At 53.2% G+C, this 27842-nt stretch overlaps 1 long non-coding RNA gene across 3 annotated transcripts in view; it reads left to right on the top strand.

Moving 5' to 3' along the window:
- LOC116877048 overlaps window positions 1–27842 on the top strand; it is a 154763-nt gene that overhangs the window by 997 nt on the left and 125924 nt on the right. The gene's annotated exons all lie outside the window — the stretch shown is intronic.

Here is a 27842-nt window from a genome sequence, read left to right as displayed (position 1 = left end):
CCCACCACCCCTGTCCCAACTTGGCAACTATGACATTGGTGACAGAGAGATGTTGCCTTAGCACTGGGCTCCCCATAGGACAATGGCAGCTCAAACTACCCATGTCCCGGTACAGGTCACCTGGGACCACCTGGGGTGGCTGGCAAGACCACAGTGAAGTGGGGCCTGGGGTTCGATTCTGCCTGAGTTCGCAGTTCCACTCTTGCCCAGTGGCACTTTGCAGCGAGGCTTTCCCCAATCTCCTGGTGGAAACACTGTCCCTCTGGTCTCTCCCCACAGGTTTAAATCAGAGCGCCTAGATGTGATGTGGTGTTCACTTACACAGGTTGTCTGATTGCGTGTCTTTCTCCCCCACCCTGGAAAGCTGCCTCTCTGAGGTCAGGAAATGGGTTTGTCTTGCCCTGGAGGCATGTTATTTATTGTATCTCGCTTGATCAGATCGCAGGGTGACTCTCAGTGGTTTTATTTCGGTGTTCCTGAAGAGGTCAGACAGAGGGAAGCACTCTCTTTTTGAGCATCTGTGTAACTTCATCAGCCAGTGGTCCTGCTGAGGGGCAGTGGTGTGCGCACCGCGCAGCTGAGAGCTGGGAGGTTTGGTGGGGCTGCGTAACTCACCCGACGTACACTGAGCAGGAAGCCAGGAGCTTTATGCTGAATCACGCCAGTTCAGCAGAAGAGTAAAGGCTATTCCTTTGAGGTCTTTAGAAGGACATGTGTGTGTGTGCATGTGTGTGTGTGTGTGTGCGTGTGTGTGTGTGTGTAGCACTGCCTGCTGAGGAATGCTCCTGGGCTCCTCAGCACTGGGTACCCTCTTTGTCCTCCGGGAGAGACAGACTTTCAGGAAGAACTCACTCCTGTGTGAGGAGGCAGGATGAAGGGGGGCTGGGATTGCGGTCCAGCCCCTGGAAGACTATGGCCTGTGAGGAGCCTGTGCCCCTGGGTAGGTGGGGATTTGCAGCCCCCTATGATGGGTGTGCTGCCCACCATACCATGGCCAAACACGACGCAGAGGGGACTCCTCTGAGGGGGCTGGTGAAGGTCTGGGAGCACTCTGAGGATGGGGAGGCTTGGCTGGGCTTGCAGGGGTGATCAGGTCAGTCCTGGGGACCCGAGGGCCTCCGCTGGAAGAGTGAGTTGGGAACACCAAGGCACAGCACTGCCCCAGGCCTCTTGACCCCCTTGCTCTTTTCCCTGTCCCTCCCGCTGTGGCAGCTGTGCCCCCACTTATCACATGACCCAGAACCCCGCTTCTCTTTTTATCGGTTGCTCCCCAGAACAAACCCATTGTGGTGGTCTGGGTTATCTCCTACTCCTCCCGGGAAGACAAGGGTGGGCTCTGCATCAGAAGACACAGAATGGTCCTAGTCAGGAATAAGACTCTGCTGGATCCCTCCTTTCTGGCCGCTGAGTCCCTGCCCCACACCTGCAGGCTTGCACCCTATGGACAGTGACAGAGAAATGACCACCATTTCTTAAGCCACACATGTGGCCGACACTATTCCATTCTAAGGCCAGAACACACCTGTGGGGTAAGCACGGTTAGTCTGATGTTTTCCTCTTGATGTAGCTGGAGCGCAGAAAGGCAGAGCAGGTCCCCCTGAGCACAAGGCAGGATTTGAACAGTTCTCTTGGAAGCCAAAGCCACGAGGCCTCCCTGCCTGGAGCTGAGGGACCCATTTCTGCTTCCTTCTTGGTCCCTGGTGAGGACGGTGTGATCTCGGGCAGGTTACCTCTCTAATCTGGGCCTTCATATCCCTGACTGGTGGGGAAACCACCTGCTTTCTAAGTCTGGACACTTGCGAGTGAAAGCTGCGTGCTAACACTTGGTCTGGGACGACAGGTGCAAACGGCTGTTGCTGGGCAGAGTAGACCCAGTGTTCCTTGGTCTTATCAGTTAGATCATGGGCAGTGCTGCCGGTCCTGCTGGTCCTGGTCCTGGTGCTGGTACCACTGTTGGTGAATTGGTGCTATTTCCTGCGTCTGCAGCAGCCCCTCCACATCCCCCTTTGCAGCCACATGGACAGCTTGCATTTCCGCGTGGGGCACATGAGCTTGGCCTCATCTCCTTATCTCACAAGTCCATCTTTATCTGCTTGGAGGAGCCTGTGTCTCGTCGAGCTCTGTTACCCCAGACTCTGCTAGTGCAGGCCTGACCCTCTGTTTGTTTATTTTCACGGGAACCCGTGGTGGTGGACAGTACATACAGTCATCCTGGGGCTCGGGGTGCAGTGCCGCTGTCCCACTGACACAGACACCCCAAGCCAGCGTTTCTAGAGATGGCTTATTGCCCTAGACCTACCAACAGGGGAGCCCAGGTCCCCTGGAGTCGACACAGGCTAGGCTGAGGGAAGGGCTGCGACTCATTTTCCAGACTGGGTCTGGAGCCCAGGCTTCTCAATGAACAGCCATGGGACCGTGTCGTGGCTGGTGCTTATTAGTGTCTGGAAATGTGCCTGCTTAACCTTCCAATCCAGCGAGATGGGTGTGGTGCCCCTTTTCTATATGAAGAAACTGAGGCTCAGAGAGATCCAGAGAGCTTCCCAACTTATCACTTATCTCTGGAGAGAGCAGAGAAGCTGGTACCTGCTCTCCAGTCCGTTAGCCTTCAGCCTCCCTTCGCCTGCTGGAACGTTGGTTCTCAGTGTGCGGGGAGGTGTGCAAAGTGCCTGTAGGTTATTGAGGGACAGGCTGAGTTTAAAAAAAAAATTGTTTTATATTTACCTTCTCTTGAATTAGGAAAAGATCACAATGCAGGAGACTGGTTGTTTGTGCAGCTGTCACAGCTTAAGACTTAGATATTTGAGATAAAAAAAGAAAAAAGCCAATTTTGCAAAGATATTGAGGTGACCACAGCAAGTAAACACAGCCCTCCTGAAGAGGGCCAAATTGGAGGGCAGTCCCCTCTGCTGTTTGTGCTCCTTCGGCTGCACGGCTCTGGCCACGTTCCCAGAGAACATGTCTCTCTGCCCCGGACGCAATGGGTCTGCACCCTGCTTCATGTCGGAACACGTCTGCGCCCTCGTTCACCGCGATCCTCCTGAAATACAGAGGATGCACGGTGAAGGGACTACACAGCTCATTCCGAAGCTAGGTGGGAAAACAGAATCGCAGAACGATAACACTTTATGATCCTGTAATTCTGCTTGAATTGATGGCAGCCCCTGATCATGGCACAGGCAACGTATTGTATTTATTGAGCACCCAGAGTTTTCCAGTCACCTCTCGATCACTGTCTGAGGTTGAATTATGAAATAGTAACTATTCTGCCTATGAAGTCAAGTGGTGACTCATTCACTCATTCTTTTTCACTCATTTCTCCTTGGTAAATAGGGGATAATGTTACCTAGCCCATGGGTTCCTTGTGAGAATTACATAAGAGAACATATTGAAGGGCTTAATTTGGGGCCTGACATGTAATAAGCACACAGGGAATACCAGCTATGTTTAAATAAAGTGTTGAAATGGAATTAGAAGATCAGAACTTGTAGGCATACAGAAATAAAGAGCATTGAGGATGAGCGAGTTACTAAAATTTTAGTATGAAATTCTGCTCTTTCTAGTTAGCCCAACACACTGGGTAGGTTATATTTGTCTGCGTATGTCAAGGGTTGGCAGACTTTTCTGTGAAGGGCTGGGTAGTAAATGTTTTTGGCTTTTCAGGACACAGAGTTCTGTCACCATTAGTCAGTTCTGCCTCTGCGTCTGGAAAGCAGGCATAGCCCGTAGGTAAATAAACGGGCATGACTGTGTTCCAATAAAACTTTATTTATAAGAACCGACCGTAGGCCCATAGGCTGTAGTTTGCACTTCGTTTTAAATGAGGGAAACCTGTCTGCTGTTGAAAAAGAACAACTTCTGGCTTATAAACATTGAGAAAAATTTGTTACAAGATGTAGGGGGTTTTTTTTTGTTGTTGTTTTTGTTTTTTTTAGATTTTATTTTTAAGTAATCTCTACACCCAACGTGTTGGGCTTACAACGTCGAGTCGAGATCAAGATCTGCACACTCTACCAGCTGAGCCCCAGGAGGTGGTCTTTATAGGAAGCTTGTTAGACAGTGTAGGGATGGTGATTTTGTTGGGGTTGTATGGAAAATGCAGAAGACCTTTACATTGCTAGTTCTTTTACCACGGATTTGGCAAACATTTATTGAGGCCTTGCTATGTCTCCACCTTTGATGTGGATCCCTAATGCATCCTAAAGGTGCATGCGTTTTGTCGGTGGGACTGCCTTAGCAAGGCAGTGCTGCAGGGAGGTCAGCTTAGATCTTTTTTTTGGTGTCCTTTGCAATCTCCAGTTCCTGAATTACACACAAGCCTTAATGCTAATTTAAGTGGCCTGCCTGAGCTCCAGGCGCTAGCTGTGGAGCAGCCTACCTCGCAGTGAGGGCTCCAGGATGAGGAGGGAGTGTCAGATGAGATCCTTGCGCTCTTAGAGTGATACCTGCAATTAATGGAAGAATGTGGTCTTTAGAGCAAAACACAACCAGGTTTTGAAGCTTTGCCGTTCCATAGCTGTGTGACCTAGCTCTGGTTCCCAAACCTCTCTGAACCTCACTTTCTTTATCTGCAAAGTGGGAACCATGGCACTGCTGAGTCTCTAGTTCTTAACTCAGTGTGGTCAGCTAGTGATTCCTCTCTAAATGTTAGTTCCTCCCTGTGGGGGCCTGGTGGCTGCTGGCCTCACCTGTCCCTTATCCCAGGAAACCGGGTCCTGGCTTTTTAAGCTGGAGCCTGTGGATGTGAGGATTTCAGCTCCGTCTCCCTGGTGAGTGTTCGGGGTAAGAAGGCTTGAGAAAACACTGGCCTGAGGAATTCCGAAGTTAATGAAGGGAGCAGATTCCAGAAGGGTCTCTGCTTGACCTCCCACACTTTCCCCAACCCCCTGTCATCCCTGAGCAAGTTTGGAGGCAATCAAAGGATTGTAGCAGCTCCATAAAGCAGCTCTCACGTGATGGGGCACGACTGTGGCCTTGGCCACGGGGAGTCTGGGCCAGGGTGGTTGACTTTGAGTCTCTTCCCTGTGGGGCCTGGTTAACCTGAGAAGGGCATTGGAGCCACCAGAGTGGGCAAGGCAGGCCATCATGGGAGAAGGAGAGCATATTTGAAAAAGTTGAGGGGATAATTCTCAGCTATAAAGGTGGGGAGAGGGACTAAGGGCCTGTGTGAGAAATTTGAAAGACCCAGATGCCTTTATTTATTTATTTTTTAAGGATTTTATTTATGTATTTCACAGAGGGAGAGAGCACAAGCAGGGGGAGAGGCAGGCAGAGGCAGAGAGGGAAGCAGGCTCCCCGCCGAGGAAGGAGCCGGATGTGGACTCGATCCCAGGACCCCAAGATCATGACCTGAGCCAAAGGCAGATGCTTAACTGCCTGAGCCACCCAGGCACCCCGACTCAGGAGCCTTAAAAAAAAAAAAAAAAGAAAAGAAAGAAAGAAAGCTTTTGCCATGATTCTGACTTCAGGACTAACCGGATAAAGGGGGTGGGTCCTTGTTGCCTGATACAGTTTGCAGATGCATTCTCCCTTTCCTGCTAATGGAAACTTCAGGGGAAAGGCTTTGGAACCCAGAATGGGGCAGGGAAATTGCTGTCATTGAAGGGCCACAGTGGCTGGGGCTGGTCTGTGCCCAGCTCCATCTGTGTCTGCGGTCCCCGGGACTCAGGGTGGCGGGTGCGGACCTGCCAGGAGCTGCGTGGCATCTGCTTCAGTCTGCCCTGGCTGCTCTCTGGTAGGTGGGCACTGGGGAGGCTTTGTCCCCTTCCTTTGTCTGCTCAAATTGCCTGGTTTTGCAGGACAGCGGCTGGGGGTGGGGGTCTTTCCCTATCAGCTATGTGTCTGCCCTATCTGCCGCCATCTATGACTCCCCACAGGGTGGGGCTTCTGGGGAGAGGGGGTCAGCTCTACCTGATTACTAGGAACTGCCCTGACCCTTCCCTTCCCCATGGAGGCTTATCTGGCTCCAACCAGAGCAGCTGCTCTGGTGAGCTCTCTGAGTCCCTCAGAAGTAGGGACAGGGTTTAGCAGGCTACGTAAACAAATAAACATCAACCAGAACAAGCTCCCGGCTTTCCACTCACCCAGGAGCCCTGGAAACTGCTGCGTTTTCAGAGAACGTGATGATGCTCATCATAAAAAGAATTTTCCCGATGGAGAACTGCTCTAAAGAGGTTGCCCAGGAAACGCTAGAAAGTCAAGGACCATGTGTGTCTTGGGGCTTCCTGGCTGTGTGACCTTGGGTGGGACACTTGGTCTTTGTGGACCTTAGTTTCCTCCTCCTGTAGCTGGTTCTTGTGAAAATTACAAGACCTGAGATGTAAAGCCTGGCCCTTCCCAGCCTCTGAACCTGAACTTAAATCAGATTTGCCAGTTGGGTCCCTTTTGTGACTATCCTGTTTCCACTTGTTGAGTCATCTCAGGTGGTTCCTGGGACTTTTCTGAGGCTCTGACTTCTAGTCCTTCAATGTGGTGGTGGTCTGTGGCTCTTGTCCCTCATCTGCTTGTTGAAAGGACCAAATGAGTTCCCTAAAGTGCCTGAGAGCTGGCCCATGTGGCTGTTGTTGGACTGTGTGATGGCTGAGCCTGATCTCTTGACAGTGGAGTCTAGAGGCGGCATAGGTGGCAGGTTCAAGCACATTCCTCAAGGTTAAGACCAGGCAGCCCGAGAAGTGTGTCTGGGATGTGGATGGCCCTGTGTCCCTCAGAAGCCGTGCCAGGAGGCTGGACACACTGTGAGTGCTGCCGGCTCTGCTGTCCTCTGCTTCCCGCATCATTCAGACTGACTTGCCAGGCTCTAGAATCTGCTTGGTGTGGGCTGTTGTCCTTTGCATGCTGTCCAGATCTGAGACACAAAGCAAGAAGCTGCAGAGGGTCATTTAACAGACTCCCCCATTCCTACCCCAGGACGAACTGGGGTTAAATGAGGGGACCTGTGTGATTCAGATCATTGCTTCTGAAGAAATAAGAATAATTTAGAGATACAGTGGAAGCCTGTGGGCTCTCTTCTCTCCTTGCAGCTCCTTCCCTTCCCAGAAGTACCGCTCTTCTGAAGGCGGGCTGTGGTCCGTCGTGGCTCACCCTTTTCTTACAGATCCGTCTGGAGACCTTTTCTGGCACCCGTTCTCCTGTTTGCAGACTCCTGTGGTGGTGGCCTTGTGTAGGCACGTGGTCATGGCACTCTGCTCTGTTCTGTTTGGATGCCGCCGCCACCGCTGCTGCTGCTGCTGTTTGCTCCGCCTGGTGGGTTTTGGGTCGTTAACAGGTTTTTGCTACTGTAAACAGTGCTGGGGGACACTTCTTTGCACAAACCTCCCGGTGCACTTGCGGGTGTCCCCAGGGCCTTGATGCACAGGAATGCATGCTTTCTGCCTCATCAGGGAAGCCCTGCGGCCGTCCAGCTGGGATCCTCTACTTGCTGGGGGCTGGGAGGTGTCTCTCTGTGAGCTGGAGAGCTCTTCGAGTGATGCTCGCCCCTGCTCCGCGTCTGTGTCCGGTCGACAGTGCATGGTACCAGCATCCGCTCATTACTTGTTGAACAGGGTGAGTTCTGGAAGGAGATGAGATTGGCATGGAGGGCAGGACCAGGGTTAGGGTGTAGAGGAGGCCCTGCCACAGCTGCCCTCTGCCAAAGCGAGGTCAGTGGAGAGAAAAACAGAGATGGGGGTGGTGGAGAAAAAGGCACCGAGAGTGCGCTGAAAACCAGGGGTGGCAGGGCCAGGCTGGGTATCACGAGGCTGGCTCCTGGGGGGCTGGCTGAGGCCATGTCCATGCAGGCGGGTCCCCACCATGGGGGACATGGGTATCCCCGTGACCATCGTAGGAGCCAGTCTCAGCCAGGAATGGGGCTTCCAGCAAAGCCTGTGTCTCAGAAGCAGTAAAGGAGAGCAGGAGGCCAGGCTGCAGCAGGGGCGTTTGTGGACCGTGCGGGGAAGAGAGTGTCGGAAGGAAGATCCATGCCGTGGAAAAGCTGAGAGAAGCAAGAGGGCGAGGGAGGATCAGACACAAGGTTTGAGGCTTTTTTCCCCTCCCCTTTTTTGAATGATTAGGAATGGAAAATTAGGATTTAGTACGGGGAAAATAATGTGTATACTGCAAGATAGCCCGTTTTCTTCTTAAACCTTTTCTCTGATGGTAAAACTAATAAAGGTCTTTGGGGAGAATATAGAACATAGAGAAGGGCAGTGCTCACGAGGCTCCACTGGGAGCACCCCCTGCTAGGACTCGGGTGACCCCACACCCTGGCTGTTCCGGGGTGTTCCTGCAGTCAGCACTGGGAGCCCCACCTCCCAGCACTTGATGGCACCCTGCTACCCCTGGGGCATGCGGGACCTGAGGGGTTACCATGCCCTCCCTCTCCTGCTTTGTGGTTGGCTGCCCACGCCTCCCGCCTGCAGGCATCACTGTCTCTGCTGGGGATGGGGTGCAGGCCACCACGCGGTGCCCAGGGGTGAGGGCCAGGGGGAGCCACATCCGGAGAAGAGAATGCGTCCAGGGTGCATATTTTTAAGTGTCTGCAGGGGTGGCCCTTCCTAACAGCCCTGTAAGGTCTTCCCATTTGATTCGTCTTTGTCACACACCTAATACACGCAGGGCCCTGTCTTGAGAAGTCCAGGCCCTGTGGGTTTGTTGAGGATGCGTTTGCTTCCGTTGGGTGGCTTTCATGGCCTCACATTATTCAGTCACTCTAGCAGCACTGGGAGGCTGTTGCTGTCACCCCTGTTCTGCGGGTGGGGAGCGGAAGTGCCGGGTTACCTGACACTGTGGTCTAAGTCTCCCGGGTCACAGAGTGCAGTAGCTTCAGGGGGTCTGGTGCTAGTCTTGGCCCTTTTGTTTGTTGGATGGATGACCTTGGGCAAGTTACTTAACTTCCCTTGACCTCTGTTTTCAAATCTGTAAAATGGGGTCACCATAGCTCTTCCGTTGAGGTGAATGTTTGTGTCTTCCCCACATGTTTATGTTGAAGCCCTAAGCCTCAAGGATGGCATTCAGAGTGGGGCCTTTGGGAGGTGATCCAGCTCACAGGAGGTCATGAGGGTGCCCCCACCTCCCCACCTGCGATGGGACCAGTGTCTTTGAAAACAGGAAGACAGATCTCTGTTTCTCTTTTTATGCTTTCACACCAAGGGGAGGCCCATGAGCCACGAGAAGGTGGCTACCCACCAGCCAAGAAGCCAGCCGTCACCAAGGACAGAATCTGCTGGCACTCTAGCCTCCAGAACCCTGAGAAGTAATGGTCGGTGGTTGAAGCCCCTGACTGCGGCATATTGTTACAGTAATCTCAGCTGCCTGAAGTCAGCCTTCTGGTTTAAACGAGATGCTACATGAAGCCTTCAGCATGGCACCAACACCTACCAAGTGTTGGATGAAGCCTGGGTGGCATTGGGCACCCTGGTCTTTCCAGGTGACCCCACGGGGCTTCAGAGCCGGTCAGGAACTGGCTGACCGTCACTCAGTCAGTTTACGGCAGGTCTTGGGATAAGCCTGGTCCTTCTTCCCTGCCTGGCAAGCACCTTTCCCGCGATGCCTTTGTGGACCGACCATGTGTTATCGGCATTCTTGCAAAAAGCCTCGAGAGCCAGAGTGAGATAGGAAGAAACTGGCCGGCTGCTGTCTGCAGGCTGAACAAAGCCCTCCCCGGGGTTTCATTAGCTCTCTGGGTAGCACTGAAAGAAACACCTCCCACTGGCTTTGAGGTTCTCAGCTGACACTGCATTTTGCATTCAGAGAGCACTGGCTTCTTGCATTTTCCTGAGGACAGATAATGTTTCGATAGCAGAAAAGGTAAAGGGGAAATTTAGGCTTGGGCAGGGCAGGCTGTCCCCCTTTGGTGTGATGAATGGATAAGACATGGCTTAGGGACACTCCTGATGTCCTGTGTTCTCAGGTGTTGGGGTGAGAGGGGCATCAGCAGGTAAGGGGAAGCTTTGGCTGCCCGGAGAAGCCTGTGTTCTCATGATGCGTCCATGGCCTAATGTTTGAGTCTTATTTCTGTCCATTCTGTGCAATGTAAGGGCTTGGGTGCAGGATCGAAGAGGGTGTGGATATCTGGACGTTGGTGGCATGGTGCTTGTATATTAATTACCCTTTATCGAATGGCTTTTATGCTCCAAGACTTAAATAAAGCTTCTAGCAACCCCAAGAGGTAAATGCTGTGTGACTCTCACCTCACTGGTGTGAAAACAGAGCCTCAGAACAGTTTTAGGCTCCGGGCTCGTAAGGCCTAACCTGGGATTCTGAGTTTCCCTGCGACTCCTGACCTTGTTTCCCAGGCTGCCTGCTCCCTACCCCAGAAACATCACGACCTATCATGCGAGATGCCAGGCCTCTGGTCCCAGATGGACACAGGGGCCCTATGGGAGGCTGGATCTTCCCACCTGATGGAATTGACGCTAGCCTGCTACACTGACAGTCCTGTTGTCCTGAAGGGACCCCAGAGGTCAACTGCTCTGTTGGGGTGGGTGTGATGGAGATAGGAAGCTACACCCCACTGCATTGGTTTGCTGGTGGACATGGGCCTGGTGGCCATCAGGGAGGCAGGCAGGGCTGGTGAGCAGGAAAAAACCTACAGACAATGCTGACCGCATTGTGGATGGAGTCGGGTTATTACACGGAAGCTCAGATGACCAGATCTGGGTCAGTAAGACTGGGCTGCAGAAAGAGAAATGGGGAATCTTTATATTTTCCCACAAAGTCCTCGGCATTTTAAAGGACCCTGTTTTCTTGGTTACCCTTCTAGGGATGGTGGATGTGGGGTCCCAGCCAGAGATCTGTGGTGGCGGCAAGGAGGGAAGCAGTGGTGGGGCTGGGATGGGGAAGGGGCAGCGGCTGAGGGAAGGGAGGAACAGGAGAGGAGGGTGCACGTTCCACACCCAGCTTCTTCCTGGTTTAACTTTCTCCCCGGCAGAGAACAAGGGGCTGATTCACGTGGCAAGAGTGGCCTCCCTCAGCCTGGAGTTGGGTTCCTGTGCCTTCCAGTGACTCGGGAGGGAATTCCATCATGTATCATTCATGCCGTTCTCAATCTTCATTTTGTGGCTTCCTCATCTTTCTGGAATTTGCCTTTTTTCTTTTTCTGGGTCACGTGTGGAGGCATCATATGGTAGGACTCCAGGAAGCACAGCCCAGCCTCGGTCTTCACGTGCGGTCGTCTCCAGGCGTCCCAGGCCTCGTGTTCTGTTGGCCGGCCTTCGCCGTGTTGGCCGGGTGACTTGTGCACGTGCCATTGTTCCTGTCATCTTTGGGGCTCCGCGCCTGCTTCTCCATCCACCCCCACCCCTGGGGGGACCTCTGGTTCAACACTCCAGGACCTTCAGATTGGAACTCTCGGGACGGCCGGCTTCCTGGCCTGCTTCCCTGGAAGAGTCCCCCGAGGTCTCTGGACCCAGGGGTGTGGCAGTGGGGCATCTGTCACGGGAGGTGAAGCACGGCACCATCAAGTGGGGAGAGGGGATGGACATCCTGATAGGGTGCTTTCTGTAGTTCCCAGTCCCCACCGACCTTGACTTTAGACCCAGCCTCCTCTGGCTCCCCCGCAGGGCTGGTTGCCCCTTCCCCCTCACTCACAGGCATTTACCTGCTCTCTGCTCCAGCGTGCTCCTGCCGCATGGATCTGTCTTTCCCATGGGCCTAGAAGCTTCTCTGATGGGAGGACCAGGTTTGGGCTCACCTTGTATTTCAAAGCCCGTAGTGTGGGGCCAGCCCATGTGCGGTGCTGGAGGGATTCTCAAGAGACTGGTTGAGACTTTTCCGAATTAAAGGGGATGGGGTCACACAGGCCACTTTCCCCCTTAATAGATTGGCTGCTGTTTATCGTTCTGATAATCAATGGGTATATATGGATGTCTGCTGTGTTCTCAAGGAAGCTACTTGAATGGCATACCTGTCCCTCCCTAAATTGGGTAAAACAGCAGGAAAACAGTCTAATACAGTGTTTCAGATGATGTGTCTCAGCCTGAGGAGGCCTGAGTTTGCATCATGGCTTTGTTGCTGACGAGCATGTAACCCGAGACCAGATACTTCTCTGAGCCTCAGTGTCCCTAGCTGCAGAATGGGAGTAAATAAAGCTAGCGTTCACATCTGGAGAAGATTTTAATGAGCTAGTACATGCATAATGTTGAGCATGTGTGGGAAGCTCTCTGGGGGGAGACCCATGGGCCACTGTTTTTCCTTTAAAAGCTAGGTGGACGTGATGCACCTCTAAGAACTGCAGCTCTGCTTGTGGGGGGTGGGGAGCTCAGTGCGGTCCTTAGTGGGCATGGTGGTGCAGCGCAGGGCGTGGGGTCCTGGGATGCAGAGGCTTGCGTGCTGGAAAACTGGATTGTGGGCAGCCCCTGCAGAGACGCTGGGATGAGAGAGGGAACCAGGACTCCCCTCTGGGAGGCAGTAACCAGCCTCCAGGAGTGGAGGGTGGTGAGGAAAATGTTGGGCCTCAGGCTTCTGGAACCAGAGAGAAGCAGGGCACTCGTGCTCGTGTTCTTCAAGGATTGTTTGTACGTCAGCCCTGCAGGTGCTGCAGTGGGCACCGTGGCCAAGATTCGGTGTGTGCCTGCGGTGCCAGAGTGGGTGCCAGTTTTTCTGATGAGGCCGGGGGAGAGGCTGTGCATTGGGGGAAGAGGCTGTGCATGGGGGGGAGAGGCTGTGCATGCAAGGGGTAAGCCGCCAGGTGCTGGGGGTGGGGTGCAGGGGCGGGCCCAGGCACACTGTGCTCAGGCTTACACTTGCCCTAGGTCAACCCTGCCACAGTTAGGGCAGGAAGAACAGTTGGCAGGGTGCTTAGTTAGGCAGGCTCCACCCTCGACTCAGGAGAAGAGGGTTGGGGTGCCGGGAGTTGGGAGTAGATGTGTGTGAAATGGGGGTGGTAGTGGTGAAAATGTGCACCAGGAGGGGATGCTTTTGAAGCTTGTTTTTGTTCTGAAAGAATTGACTTGCTTTCTGTTTCCTAGGCCACTGAATTTTGGTGTCTGCATCTGCAAACTGGGGATAAGAAACTCTGGGGCAGGTGTGAAATCCTGAGCAGAAATGGTTGAGCTTGTAGGAATGTGGCAGAGAATGCTAAAGCCTCCCTCTTTCTGAACTGTCTTCTTCGCTGGGAAATCGCTATCAGACAGACATCTGCAAAGCCCGCACTAGTTGGATCAGTGAAGTCAAATGACTGGCTGATGTAATAATTAGATTAGTAGCTAATAGTCATAGCCGACATTCATCTAGTGGTTAAGTCCTGGCCATCTGTTCTAGAACTTAATTCCTGAAGTCATCCTAGGAGATGCAGTGCTGTCATTAGCCCTATTTTACAAGCAAGGAAAACAGGATCAGAGAGGTTGAGTGTAATATCTGAGGTCACACAGCTAAAAGTGGCTGCTCTGGTATTCCAGCCCCAGCAGTCTCACTCGAGAGCCTGTGCTGTTAACCACCGAGGGTTCTGGGAAGAGATAGGGGTACAGACTTTTCTTCAGCGTCCCACAGGTTACCACTGCCAGGGGATTATGCTCAGAGTCTGGGGTAGGCTGAACCCTGGACACCCATCTCTCTTCCACCTGATCTGAACCATCGGTGGCACAGGGAAGCTGAACAGGCAGGAACCCCAGAAGTAGGTGACCTCTCCTTTTGTTTCCAGCATCTGCCCAGCTCCTCTTGGAAACTTTTCCCTTTTGCTGACAGACATGGTCCTTGTATTGGACATTGCTTTCTTGGCTGGGGTCATTTGAGTAGATCCAGGCACATCTGTGCTGGGAGCTCTCACCAGGAAAGCTGCAGCCAGGAGTGCGCCTGAGCATGGCTTCTCTGACCCATGTAACAGAGCCCTGTGGCTGCTGGTCCTGCCTTTCAGCACTTAACTTGCTGGCCTCGCAGAGACTCTACAGGGGCTGGAGTTCTAGCGAGCCGTCACTCCAGCGGCTCTGCAGTGCGGGGCTGGAATCTGGGAAGAAACTGTGCACTAGACACTGTCTGGGGTGCCTTAAGCCTTATCATCACTACAACCCCCATGGATTCCCTGAGGTGAGGAGACTGAGGTCCAGGGGGATTGAGGAACTTGCCCGAAGACATAGCCACTGAACTAGAGCTGAACACCGGCTATGTCTGAGAGCATGCTGGTCCTGCTCTGCCATGCTCACGGACGGCAAGAACGTCTCTGTTTTGACCAGGAGTCAGTGTTGCAGGTGATGTCCTGGCTCCTTTCCGGTCTGTGATTATGCTTATCTTAGGCGAAGACAGAAGGAGCAGCTTTCCTGGCCATAAACTGTTTTAACTGAAGTTCACCACAGGTTTCTGGGTGGTGCTTGTCTCGTGAGGGATAAAGAATGGGCGCGGCTGTGTGGGCAGTTGGTGAATGGGGCTGGGGGCAGGAACAGGACTGGTTTTTGGAGGAGACCTGGCTGACTGCCCCTAGGGAGGTGGGCCTCTGGGCTGTCTCTTCACTTCATCAAGAGGAGCCAACAGATCCCCCTGTTTAAAAATTCTGTGACCCTGCAGGGTGAGGCTTTGGAGCCGGCATTCAGCTCATTGCAGATATCTGTACTAGCCACGCGGACAGTTTGCTTTCCCGAAGGCTGTCGAACCGTAAGAGTTAGCTCAGTATGGGGGGTGCCTCCTGGGCCTCTTGAGTGGTTCATGTGTGCTAACTCACGTAACCCTACAGTTGCCTGATGTGATAGCTACTGTTACCACCACTCCGATTTTAAAGATGAACAAAGACTTGACGCAGTTAAGTCACGTGCCCAAGATCCCTCAGGGAGTAGGTGACTGAGTGGGGATTTGAACAGGGAGCAGCTGCCAGGCTCACACAGGTGGGCCCTCTGCCGGCGGAGGGCTCCACGAAGCTGGAGTTGACCCTTCCCCCATGTTATCCCACCACTCTCCTACTGGGAAGATTGAATAATTCCCCTTGTGATGGATGAGGAAAGAAAGGCTTGTGAGTGGTTAAGGAATTTTCCAGAATTCTGCAAGTTCTAAGTGGTGGCTTTAGGCTTGAATTCAGGTCCACTGACTCCAAATACGGGGTCACTCTTAGATCTCCTTCCTTTCTTGCCGACCTCTGGGCTCAGCTCGTATCACCCCATCCAGCTGGTCTTTCCGTGCAGGTGTCCTCACAGTGCCTCTGCTTTCCTCCGACTTGGAGAGCGAGCTTTACCCCTCAGACTCAGGCATGGCTTCCTCTTCACATCCGCTCCCAGGACCCAGCGTTCAAACCAGGATTCCCTCTGAAGCTTGGTGATCAGAAAATTCATCCACCAAGCTTGACCTGGTGTGTGCCCTTTGGCGCCAGGAAGCCATTGGGCATCCAGGTTCATACTGGGCCATGTGTGACTGCGGTCGGTCCCACTTCTTTGGTGCAGATGGTGTTTTAGTGGCGGATGGCAGCAGAGAAGGGGGAGGCCCCACTGGGGCACTGCTTGCCACGTGGGTGGGGGTGGACTGGCCCCCTGGCTGGTCTGTGATCTGTGCCAGGCCTTGACAGATTTGGTCAGGTTCAGGGGCCCCACAGTGCTCTCCGGGCTGGGAGCCCTTCCTTCAGCTCACCTGCCGTGCACCCTTCCTCCCCTTTCTGTGCTGTGGAGACGGAAGCCAGCTGGTCACTGGTTCTCCAAATCACCTGCTCAGCCGCTTCAGGCCAGTGGAAGGTGTTAAGTCATCTCGAGTGTTGCCCTCTCTTGGACCCCCTCCGACTTCCTCACAGGTCCCACTTCCCAGCCCAGGTTAGCTGTGTCTTTGCTCTGCTGGGTTGCTTATCCCGGGACCGGGTGTTCTCTAGAGCCTGCACCCTCTCTGAGTGAGGGGCTGGGCCTTGCCCCCGGGGCTGCCCTGCTCCAGGCCCCTGTGTATGAGGTGCCCATCACTACCAGATCGTTCATCTGGAGGCAGCAGAAGCACTGGCGACAGAAAGACAGACAACGAGTTTAGAAATGAGCAAAAGACTTCAGTATACCTTTCTCCAGAGGAAATGTGCAAATGGCTGGTGAATGAAAAGATGCCTGACTTCATTAGTCATTAAGGAAAGGTATAAATGAAAGCCATGAGCTCTCTCTTTCTACCTGCTAGGATGGCTGTAATCATACTTTCAAAAGAGCAGAAAATAACAGGTGCTGGCCAAGCTGTGGAGACGTTGGAGCCCTCTGCATTGCTGGTGGGGGTGTAACAGGGTGACGGCCGCAGTGGAAAACAGCTTGGCAGCTCCTCACAAAGTTAGTTGTAGAATTACCCTGTGACCAAGCGACCGCACTCGTATGTAAAGGAGGTATTGATACATGTTACAACATGGATGAACCTCAGAAAGTTGAAAAAAGCCAGGCATGACAGATCACATATTGCATAATTCCATTTTTAGGAAACATCCAGAATAGAGACAGAATGCAGATTGGTGGTTGCTCGGGGTGGGAGGCAATGGGGTGTTCCTGCTTCATGGGGATGAGGTGTTACCTTGGGGTGATGGACATGTTCTAGAAGGACAAGAGGTGGTCACACGGCATCACGGGTGTACTACATGCCGCTAAATTGTGTGTATTAAAATGGTTACTTTTATTTTTTGTGAATTTCACCTCAACTACAACAAACACACCCGGCGTCACTGCAGGTCTCCAAGGGGTAAAAAGAGGAAACATGGGGCACATGCTTTATGTGCTTTATGTCTGACTCTTGACCCCAGTGAATTTGATAAAGATAGGATGGGCCGTGTTACTTCCATTATACAGGTGAGAAAGTTGAGGCTCAGTTAGGGCACTCAGGGAGGCACCGACAGACATGAATATGGGCTTATCTGGGTCCGACCCCGATCACTTCTCCATACTCTTCCTCCTGGCCAGCACAAAAGGCTTTTGTTTGGCTTTGCCTTGCTTCAGAATGAGCTCATGTCGGGAACTGTGCTCAGCCTCCCTCAGCTTCATATCCTTTTGGGAGATGCCTGCCCCTTACCTTCCTCATGCCCACGTCCTCTGAATCCCGGCCCACTCTGGCCACCTGCCTACAGAGATCTTTTTCCAACACACACTGCTCACTTCCCTCCCAAGGATGCAAAGATTTGTAGCCGAGAGAAAACGAAAGGTGAAGGTTTGAGCACAGTCCTACTGTGTGATCATGGATGAGCCTCCTAAATCTGCAGCACCTCTGTTTCCCTAAATGTGTCGTGGGAGAGCGGGACAACACTCAGGCATCTTCCCTGGACTGGTTGTGAGGACTGACTGACCGTATCTGTGTCTGGACTTGAAGGATGGAAAAGCACCATATGGACATGAGGGGTGGCAGGGTCACTCCTTGAATCAAGGTCAACATTCTGGCATATGCAGCAGAGAACAGACCCAAACCCCAAAATCTAGCTGAAGGGCATGTGACTGGTGCTCAGTATTGATTTGCTGCCCGAACGAGAGCATGAAGGGGCAGGAGGCAGGCCTTGACCTGAATTGTGGGCTTGGTCCAGGATTTAGGCTTGTACGTGTCCTTTGTGTGTGCTCAGCCCCGGGACCGAGCATGTAGGAGGCCGTCAGGAAACAACTGGGGATTGATTTGTCTCTCTTCTCCATACCCAAGCTGGAGATGGACAGCTTCATTCTGATTTCTGGATTTTGGCTGCTTTTTTCTTGCGTGGTGGGAATTATTGCAGGAAGACGTCATGGAGGAAGCCACAGGTGCTCCGCTTGATCCCGCCTCCCCCTGCAGCGGTGTGTGATCCAGCGCAGAGGCGGCAGGGCTGACGCTCCTGATGGGAAGTTGTTGGGCTGTCGCCTGAATCTGGCCATATCAGGGTGGAAGAGCCGCATCACTTCGGCCCCGTGCCCTCTTCTGCTGGATCCCATCACTTTTTCAGGAGCACGCAGCTGAAGCTTTCCGGGTTGGAGGTAAGAGGCGGTGCCTCTCTGGGTACAAGTCAGGGATGTGAGCATCGTTTCGGTTCTGACAGCTGGTGGGAGAGCTATTTCTTCTTTCTGATCGAGGTGGCCAAGGCAGTAGGTGTTACTGTGGATTTGCTCTCTCTTAGTCATGTGACCCTGGACACGGCAGCCTGTATCGGGGGTCTCTGTTTTCATGCAAAACAAGGCGGGGGGATGACACTTGGAGGATCCCTCAAGTTCCTTTTGGCCCCCAAACCTGAAGATTCTGACAGTTGATGGTGGGTGTGCTTGGTACAAGCCCCTTATTGCAACCATCTTTTGTCTTTATCTTTTCTGCCTGAACTTTAATCCATCTACCCACTGACCTACCCACCCGTCGACCCACCCACTTGTTGACACAACTACCCGCCCCATTCACTCACCCAGCCACCCACACGTAACCCACGTGTCCTCTGAACCAGGCAATATGCTAGGTCCTGAGGACACCGAGAGGTCATAAGAGTTCACAGTCATGAGTGGGACATAGGTATTGGCAGAACATAGGAAAATCAAATGTCTCGGGTGCTATGATTCAGAAAGGCGCAGACCGCTCTCATAGCAGCAAGGCAGGCCAGCAGCCTCCCCTGAGATCCCTTCACGGAGGACTATGGCCTGGCTCCTGTGACAGCTTTAGGACGGGCTTGTCTTGATGTGGGAGAACCGTGTTGATGACCTCAAGAGGCCCCTTGTAGCCACAGGAATCTGTGATGTGGAGATCTCAACTCTCGGCTTTGCTGGAGGAGAGAGAGAAAAAGAAAGAAGGAAGAAACAGAGGGGCTGGTCAGTCCTGCTGTACATTTATGTTTGCGGTCCCAAACCTCCGTTTCCTGGGGCCGCAGGCTGTGTGTGTGGGAGGCGCAGAGCCGCGGCTCAGCGGGGCATGGCACTCCTGCAGCCAGCTCTGGGGACGGCTGCTGCAGCCAGCTCTGGGGACGGCTGCTGCAGCCAGCTCTGGGGACGGCTGTCCGTTGGCACCGCCGTCCCTCTGCAGCGGCGGTGGCTGGCCCAGCGCAGAGCTCCTCTCTGACCAGTTAGTTGGTGGCCTGCGGCCAGGGCCAGTAGGGCCCCTCTGAGAGCCAGTGCCAGGATTCCGAGAGGGGACGGGGCCCGTGTCCCCCACCCGCAGCCCCACCAGCGAGATTGTGGACAAGGCAGCTTTTCTAATAAGCAGCCTCTGCTTGCCCTGTGGGAGATGAAAGACTGTGCCTAAGAGCGGGTAATTTGGGGTTTTCCTGATGAAAGCAGTTGACATTTGTTGGGATGTCAAGCACACTGCAGAGCGGCCTTTCATCTCTGTTATCAGAGCGTGGCCCGGCTCTGGCCTGCATCCGGGGCGGCCGGTGCCACCGGAATTGGATCGGGCCAGTGGTAAAATATAAAGAAAAGGGTGGAATGACCTTCTAGGCTATGCTATGGGTAGAGGAGTGGAGACGGCAGAGGCAAGTTCTGACTGTCCTGACAGGGGGCTCCTATTGGTACCGGAACGTGTCTCCTGGCATCTGGCAGCGTCATGGAAAGAGGGTGCCCTTCGCAGCTGGACAGAGCTGGCTGGATTTGAAGGCTGGCTCTCTACTCACTGGGTGGACCTAGGGAGTCATTTGTGCTTTGTGGCCTCTGGCCTCCTTTGCCAGTGGGCATGCTCATGCCACCAGCTCTCGTGGCCTCCACAGCTGCTCTGGTGCACCGTCTGGAGTCAGGAATGTGCATCGGTTTCCCCTGTCATTGATGAACTTGCCCCATTGTGCTGTAGGCGGTAGAAGGATCTAGAGACTTGCGTTATTTACCCACATTCCCCACACAGCGCCTGGCACATAGCGGGTCCTCTGTAAATGCTTGGGTGATGGCTCGATGGAGAAAGGAGACTTTGTGTATGCCAGCCATATGTGTCATCTAGCTTTCCGGCGGGTGGGAGGGGATGAACAGAGGTTAGATAACTTGAACTTGAAGCATGCTAGTTGTAGAGACTTCGAGGAGTGCACACAGGACACAGCAGGCACATCCTTAAGACCTGGTCCGCTCGTGGACTCCCTGCCACAGTCCAGGACAACCGCCCATGAGATAACTTGATTCTCCAGTTGTAGCAACCCAGCCACATGTCTGTCCAGTGTGCCCTTCAATACCTCCACCAACGGGGCACTTCCTACCACTGAAAGGTGGCATTGACCATTCTAATGCACTTCCTTCTGCTGGGGTGTGGGCTCTTTCTCGAAGCTCTCTGGGTTCTGATTCCTGGGACCTTCCCAATTAAACAGCCTCCTTATAGACGACAGCTTCCAAGTTCTTGAAGGCAGATGTCACGTCCCTTCTAAGTTGCCTGCTTACCCAGCAGGATGGCACTTGTTATGACACTTCCTCTCCCCAAGCCTGTTTCCCCAGCTCCTGAGCACTGTTTGTGGATGAAGCTAAAGGAAGAACGTACAGCACATGCTGAGGGCATGTAAACGTCCCTAGCCTCGTGGTGTGACTGCACGTGAACAGGGATGTGACCAGCCCCCATATAAACAAGGGAGCAGTCAAGTCTAAGGTGGCATTTTTTGGGATGCATATTTATTTATTTTTTAAAGATCTATTTATTTATTTATTTGAGAGAGAGCGTGTGGCAGAACAGAGGGAGAGGGAGAGAGAGTCCCAAGCAGACTCCATGCTCAGCATGGAGCCTGACACAGGGCTCAGTCTCACCACCCTGAGATCACGACCTGAGCTGAAACCAAGAGTCAGACGCCTAACTGCTCTTATTTGACACCACACCTCGGGAGACACCTGGGCCGCTGTAGATCTTGACTTTCCAGTGTGGCACCTTTTCAGCACTGAGAAGCTGAATGTTCCTTGAGCTCCTCTTTGATGCTTTTTAGTTTAAGAAATAGCGAGGTGACCTCTTCTACCCCATGGAAGAGATTCAGGTAGCTAAGCCATTTCCCTTTCTTGATCCTCTAGTCTGCGGAGTTATTGAATTAGTGACACTGTGTCAGTGTGTCTGGGCCTTTGGAAACTGAGTACTTCTCCCTCCTTCTGTGAAACTGGGGGGGGCGGTGTGTGGCCCCCTACCCCCAGCAGTCACTGTCAGGGGCACTGTGGCCTGGGGCAGGGAAAGTGATGTGATAACGAGAGACCAGGTCAGGCACCTACCTTCCCTGTCGACCTGGCAGACCTGTCTGGCCTCTGTTCAGGGCCTTACCCGTTTAAGGTGTGGGTGCGTCCATCCAGGTCCAGCAGTGTGGGCCTGGTGGGCGTCTCTAGGCAGGTCAGAAAGCAGAAGGAAAGGCTTCCCACCCCCTTTGCAGGCCTTCCCTGCGCCTGCACTGCCAGACGCACCGGCGGATGAGGGATTCTTCATCCCCTGTTGTCGCTGGGAGAGGTAGCAGGCCGGTTGCTAGACATGAAGCAGAATGCGTAGAGAATGCTCCGTCCAACACCCCCTCGCCCCCGGCCCCGTTCATCTGACCTGAACTCTGCTTCGCTCGGAACCCACCTCATTTCTTGCCCTCCACTGACTCAGGGTTCATGCCTCAGCCACACAGAAGTCGATGGGCCCCCGTATCTGTGTTCCTACAGACAGATTGCCCAGGGAGGCAGAAGTCATCATAACACAAAAATACACCCTAATAAACTCATTGCTAGTGTCCAGCCCACCCACATCTGACGATAATCCGTCATTTGCTGATGGCCAGACGTTGTAAACATCTGTCAGTCCAGGGCAAGAATAACAGAAACTCTTCACTGACCTCTGTTTGGCTCTCTTACCGGGGAGGGACGCTGCCCATTTTTTGGGTAGCAAACTGCATGAGGGCCCAAGTTCCCTGAAGGCCCCGGGGCTGCTGGGCTACCCGCAAATCCAGTTTTCCAGATTAAGACATTTGTTCTGCTCCTGACTTGCTGTGTGACCTTAGGCAGGTTAAGTCACCTCTCTGTGTCTGTAGGCTTCATCTGTAAAACTGCACGAAGAGGAGTACTTATCTTCTAGGGTGTTTATGAGCATTAAATGAGTTAATACATGTGAATGCTTAGAACAGTGTTTTCTGGCATGTAGCAAACACCTGTTAAATGTTCGCTGTTGGTGTGTCAGAAGCCTTATCCCACTCCTTGATCCCTGCACTGGCCAAAAGTTAGTTGTGTTGGTAATTAAATATCACGTAACCTGATGAAAACTGGGTATAAAGCGAGTTGTTGCATGAAAACTGAGTTTAGTACTTTGGAAAGAACAGATAACATTGATTTGCTAAGAAGTTGTCACTGAATCCCTTAGAGACGAAACAACTGTAAAAAGAGGGGAAAAGACACAGTAAAATTATAAGGAGTCTGTATTCCATGTGCTTTGCAGGTGACTTAAACTTTTGCACCGCTTTAGAGCAATGGAAATCAGAAATCATAGATTTTGCATGGTGAGGGTGTATTTGGCAAGAAAGACAGTTGGCATCTCCAGTCAGTGGCCCCAAGAAAGACCCTGCCTTTTGACTGGTGAACACACGTACAGCTATGGTAAGTATGTAAGTATCTGTCCTGTTCATGGCTGCCCCCTTCCTCAGGGCCCTCCTCCTCCATGGGGGAGTTGGGTCCTGGGGCTTCTGCTCTCTAAGGCGGATCAGTGCCCAGGCATTGCACATTTTGTCCAGACCTCAGGGTCCCCTGATGCAGGCACAGGTACCGTGGGCAGGCTCCTTGAATCACACATACTAGTTCTAACACCTTGTGTGTGCCAGGCACTGGGGCAGGGGAAGCATTCTAGGGGAAGCAACTACAAAGGGAACTAGAGGCTAAAGAGAGGGTGCTTACTATGGCCTAAGGAGAGAGAAGCAGGCAGGGGTCCTGACGACTGCTGTCGGGGAGACCTGGGGGCTCTGGTGGAATCAGCCCAGTTAACGTGGAGGGGAGAAAGAAAAGATGATTCCATGCAACCGAAAGAAAATGATTTAGAAATTAAAGAATTTAAAAAAGTGAAGAGGACTTGGGAAGATTGAGGAAGTCCAGGAAGGTCTTTTGTAAAACGATCTTTTAATGATGAGGAGTGAAGGGAGTTTCCGTTTTGTGCCAAGAGCGAGTGGTGAGAAAGGCCTTGGCATTGGATTCATTCTTTGCATGACCAACATTTAGAGGGGAGTTTAAAATGATAACTTTGAATTGAAGTCTAAGACAGACCTCATTTGCATTTATAATTATTTGTAATTAATGCCTTATACATTTGTGATTTATAAATGCTAAATCATTAAGTTCTGAATGTAAAATATTTGATATTAATAATTCTGTTTCTTGTAAAGCCCAAGTGACCTCAATGGCTCAAGGTCACAGCCAAATGAGTGGAACTGAGGATCCAGAGCAGGTGCTGGCCGTGTGTCTTTTCAAGAGAAAGTGCCTCCTTCCCCCCAACACACACCTGCCCCCTGACTGTGAAAACCGGGACCTGACTTTAAGCGGCTTTGCGTCAAGCAGCTCTTCTCTGGGTCCTGTTCTCCATGTGGTTCCTTGTGCTCAGGTCTTGCCCCCATTCTTCCCTCTTCCCCACCTGGCCTGCACGTCCCCGTGCCCCCTGATTTCCCTCTGTGCCTGTGCTCATCCGAGTCCCTTCGGTATCTGGCTTCCGGAGCAAGGAAGAGAGTTCCTGCAGAAAGGGACCTTGCCTCTTGGTCTGGGTCTGCCTGGCTCAGAACCTCCTGCCCAGCAGGCACAGGGAAGGGGCAGCAGACTAGGGCAAGGCCTCCCCTCTGCCCTCACCTTGGGCCTAGGGACATAGGGTGGGTTTGAATTCGGAGGGCAAACAGGGAAGGCGGATTCTGGTGGAACCGTTCTCCATTGCAGCCAGCAACCCAGCCTCCGCGCATGAGCCACTCTCAGATGTGTGCAGGCCCCAAAAAGGAGTCCTGGGAGGGACAGAGGAAGCACTAGTGCTCCCCTCCCCTCCCTACAGTTTACCAGCAACACTGACAGCTCCTAACGTGTGCAGGAAGCAGCATTTTCTGGTTTACAAAGACCATTTCCCCACCCTGTCTCCTTCATTCCCAGTTGCTGATTAGGCCACTGTGGAGGGCAGGGACACATGACCAGAATAGCGCAAGGTCCCAGCCGAGTGAGGCTGGAGCCAGGAAGGGGAAGCAGGTGGCGGTGGTCACCTTCTATCACAATGAGAATGGCTACATGTGCTTGATGCCTTTAAGTCCCATCTTATTTCATGCTCAGAAGTGACTCTATCCATCAGCCAGGCCTTCCAGGTGGCTTTTACAGCTGGGGAAACTGAGGCAGAGAAGGTTGAAGCTGGGCTGTGAGGTCTGGGAGTTGGGGCCTGGCGTCTACCCTCAATGCCATGTTCAGACTGGTGCCTGGCACTGACCTGGGAGGACAGTTGGGGGGGGTTCCTCTGAAGGTGATCCTGGTCCATGTGTGCACTCTTGCTGCCTGGTTGGGAGGCTCCCATCGTATTCACCGCTTCTCTGCCGAAGACGGCTCCCCCGCAGCACCCTGCTCACCCAGGAACGGCTCAAAGCGCTCACCGGGATCCATGAGACCTGCAGCTTTTGGCCCAAAGGGCTCTTTCCTCTGGTTGGGTGGGCGGGAGGGAGGAAGTGGAGGGTGTGTGTGGAGGGCAACCCGAGAAGGAGGAAGGCGGCTCTGCGGGAAACAGCAGGCAGGGAAGGTGAGGCTGGGGTCCTGCGGACTGTCAGGCGCCCCGGCGCGCGGGCTTCCCTGGGTTGTATCATCAGCTGTCACGGCAACGTTTCCCTGCATCAGGCTTCGTGAGTACAGACGGAACATTAAACAGTGACTTCTTTATAAATATTTAACTCCCACTGTTTAGGAACTGCTCGGGGCGGGAGACAAAATAAGAGCTCCAGGCTGTCCGCTGCATGGCCCTCTGTCGTGGCGTTGCATCGCGAGGGTCAGAGTTTTGGGGGGCGGAGGGAGGGGCAGCAGCTGTTCCGAAGCCTTTTGGCTCTCAGCCAGTAGGGTCTTCCGTCTGTGGGGGACTGTGTCCGGGGACCCCCATCTCTGTGTTCATGGAGCTGTTCAGACCTGGCCCAGCCTGTTTTGGAAGCCACAGCTCACACGTCCGCACAGTGGCCGGTATCAGCACGGGTGCTGTTATTGGCATGGCTTCAGAATTCACATACCCCACAAGTCACCCACTCCAAGCGCACAGTTCAGTGGTTTTAATACGTTGGTGGAGTTGTGCGAATGTCTCGCCATCTATTTTGGAGCATTTTTATATTCCGTGACCTGTATCCGTGACCAGTCACCCCATTTCTCCCCACTCCCGAGGCAACCACCAGTCTACCTTCTGTCTCTGCGGATTTGCCCGTTTGTCTGTGTCACGTATGTGCCCTCATTTTGTACACGCGGTCTTTCGTCTGAGCTTATTTCACTTGGTGTAGTATTTCCCAGTTTCGTTCATGAAGCTTCTTACGTGTGTCAATGCTCAGTTCTTTTTTATGGCTGAGTAGTATGTCACTGTGTGACCACACCACATTTTATGTATCCATGTGTTGATGGACATGTGGAGGTGGCACCTCATTCAGAAATGAGTCTCCACGCTTCTGGGAAAGGCCTAGGAGGTTGGCATTAAGCGTGTGGTGGAGGTCGAGGTGTGCTCAGCTGGTAAGCCGTTAGCTTTTATTTCACACTCCGTGTATGCAGACACTGTAGGAGGAGGCTTAACTGGTAATTCTGACCAACTGTGCCTGATGGTAAAATCCCTTGAAAAGATCTATGCGTCTCCTGGGCCATCCTGCTGGGGTTTCTCTGAATAGGGGGATGGCACACTTAGTTTGTGTCTTTGGCCCATTTCATGTGACATCACACAATGTCTGTCTTTAGGAGGGAGAAGCAGGGAAGAGACCCACTTTCGGATGATATGCCCTTCCTGCTCTCCCATCCCCCTTCGGACACCTGTGCCAGGCTTCGTGGTGTCCCTCGTCCCAGCTTGTTGTCCCAGCTGCTTTAGTATTCATCTGAGTGGCTGACTCAGTGCAGGCCCAGTGTCCGGCTTAGACAGGAAACGTTCAAAAATGGGCACACTTATTGTTGCCGGTCATCCCCTGGTCATCCAGTGATGACTAATTTAGTGGATGCTGTTGGTGTTCTGACCCAGGTCCCCTTCATGGGATGGCACAGTCACCTCCCAGTTGCTGAAGTTCGCAGTGCTTCATGCTCCAGAGATTTGTTTCCTCATCTAAGACATTGCTCACCCTCCAGCCCCCCCTCCCCAGCTCCTGCTGACTCAGAGGTACAACAGGCAAGCCCCCCTGTGCTTCCAAGTGGGGCAAACTTTGTGGTGCCGTTAATGTGCCAGAACTCCTGTGGGCTCAGGCCGAGGCTGGCATCGAGCTGAGACCAGGTCTGTGCTGAACACCCCTTCCTCAGGCCGGCCTGCACCCCCCACTCCCTTTCTCCTGTGCATACTCTCTAATAAATAGGCAAAAAATAATTCCCATCTCCAGGGGCGCCTGGGTGGCTCAGTCAGTGAAGCGTCTGCCTTCTGCTCAGGTCATGATCCTAGGATACTGGCATCTAGCCCCGCATCTGGCTCCCTGCTCAGTGGGGAGCCTGCTTCTCCCTCTCCCTCTGCCTGCCGCTCCCCCTGCATGTGCGCACCCTCTCTCTTTTTCTCTGTCAAATAAATAAATAAATAAAATCTTAAAAAAGAAAAAAAAAAAAAAAGGGAATCCCCATCTCAGGACCTGTTTCCAGGGAGTGCATACTAAGACCCTTTCTGGTAATGTCCCTTCCTGGGACCCCTCTGATGCCGTTGAGTCTTGGAGTTTCTCTGCCTGAGCTTCCTTCCTGGCTTGGCCCACTGAGTGTTTTGTTTTGTTGGATTTGGTTTCAAAGTCTTTTCAAGCTAATCAGACATTAGGAAAGGTCTGCACTGAATCACAGTCCTGGCACTGTCCTCCTGCCTCCCCTCCCTCCCGCCCGCCCTCCCTCCCTACTTCCTCTCGGCCCCCTGCCCCCATCCCATTCCCTCTCAGCATCCTTTCCTGTGTTAGCAGTGACTTCAGCAGAAAAAGGCCTTGGGAAGGCACTTGGGAGGCACTCTGGCCTTGGTTCTAGACAGCCCTGGGTCAAGGGCAAGCCCGGCCACCCAGCAACCAGGTGATCAGTAGTGTTCCTTCTCCAGGCCTTACACTTTCTCATCCGCAACCTGGACCGGTAATCTCTCTTCCCCGCCCCTGTGGGGAGGATGGGTGGGTGACCCGGGACAGTGAGGGGTATTGAGTCGGTACATGGTTCACAGAGGCTGCAGAAATGTCCCCAAGGACTCCTGGGCTCCCACAGCCCCTTGGGTCTTCATCCTTGTCAGCCAGCTCTCACCCACCCAGGTCCTTTTCACGTTGCATTGCTTTTGCTCACATTGTGCCTTCTTCCTGGGTTGCTCTTCCTTGTCTCTCTGAGCCTGCGGAAGGAACCCCACGGACGCCACCTGCTCCGAAGCACGCTTGGGGACCTGGCAGGCAGGGTCGGGACTTCCTAGTGTGACACTCCTTGCCAGAGAGTGTGGGACCTGCAGGGCTTCTTTTCTTCAGGACATCACTGCCTTTGCGAACGTGGTGGGTGTGAGGAGGGGGTGTGTGTTCCGGTGTCAGACTTGGCTTCTAGCCCCGTTCCTTCCCCAGCAGGACAGCTTGGGCTGGGAAGCTGAGCCAGCCGCTCCCCCATAGAATGCGGGGCACGTTTTAGGGACGCTGTCAGCGATGGTGTCCCAATAACCTGGCCGCTCTGTATCGGCCAGCAGCTGGAAGAGTAAGGAACTCCCAGGCAAGCACAGGGGATTCGTAAACGCAGAGCTGTGTGCGTGAACTTCGGTGGGTGAACTAGGCTGTCGCCCCTCTGGTCTCATGGCGGCTCAGGGGCCATCTGTCCCTGCCAGAGCTCGGGCCCACAGAGCTGAGCTAAAAGGGGGAACCTAAGAACCATCACATCCCAGGAAATTGGGACTAGGCTCAATTCGGTGTTGTGGCTGTTGCTTCCAAGGGTCAGCCCTGAGGGCGTTGACTCTGT

Source organism: Lontra canadensis, unplaced genomic scaffold (genome assembly GCF_010015895.1).
Source record: "Lontra canadensis isolate GAN:19392208 unplaced genomic scaffold, GSC_riverotter_1.0 scaffold49, whole genome shotgun sequence".
Lineage (NCBI taxonomy): Eukaryota > Metazoa > Chordata > Mammalia > Carnivora > Mustelidae > Lontra > Lontra canadensis.
This window is presented reverse-complemented; position numbering and strand designations above follow the sequence as displayed.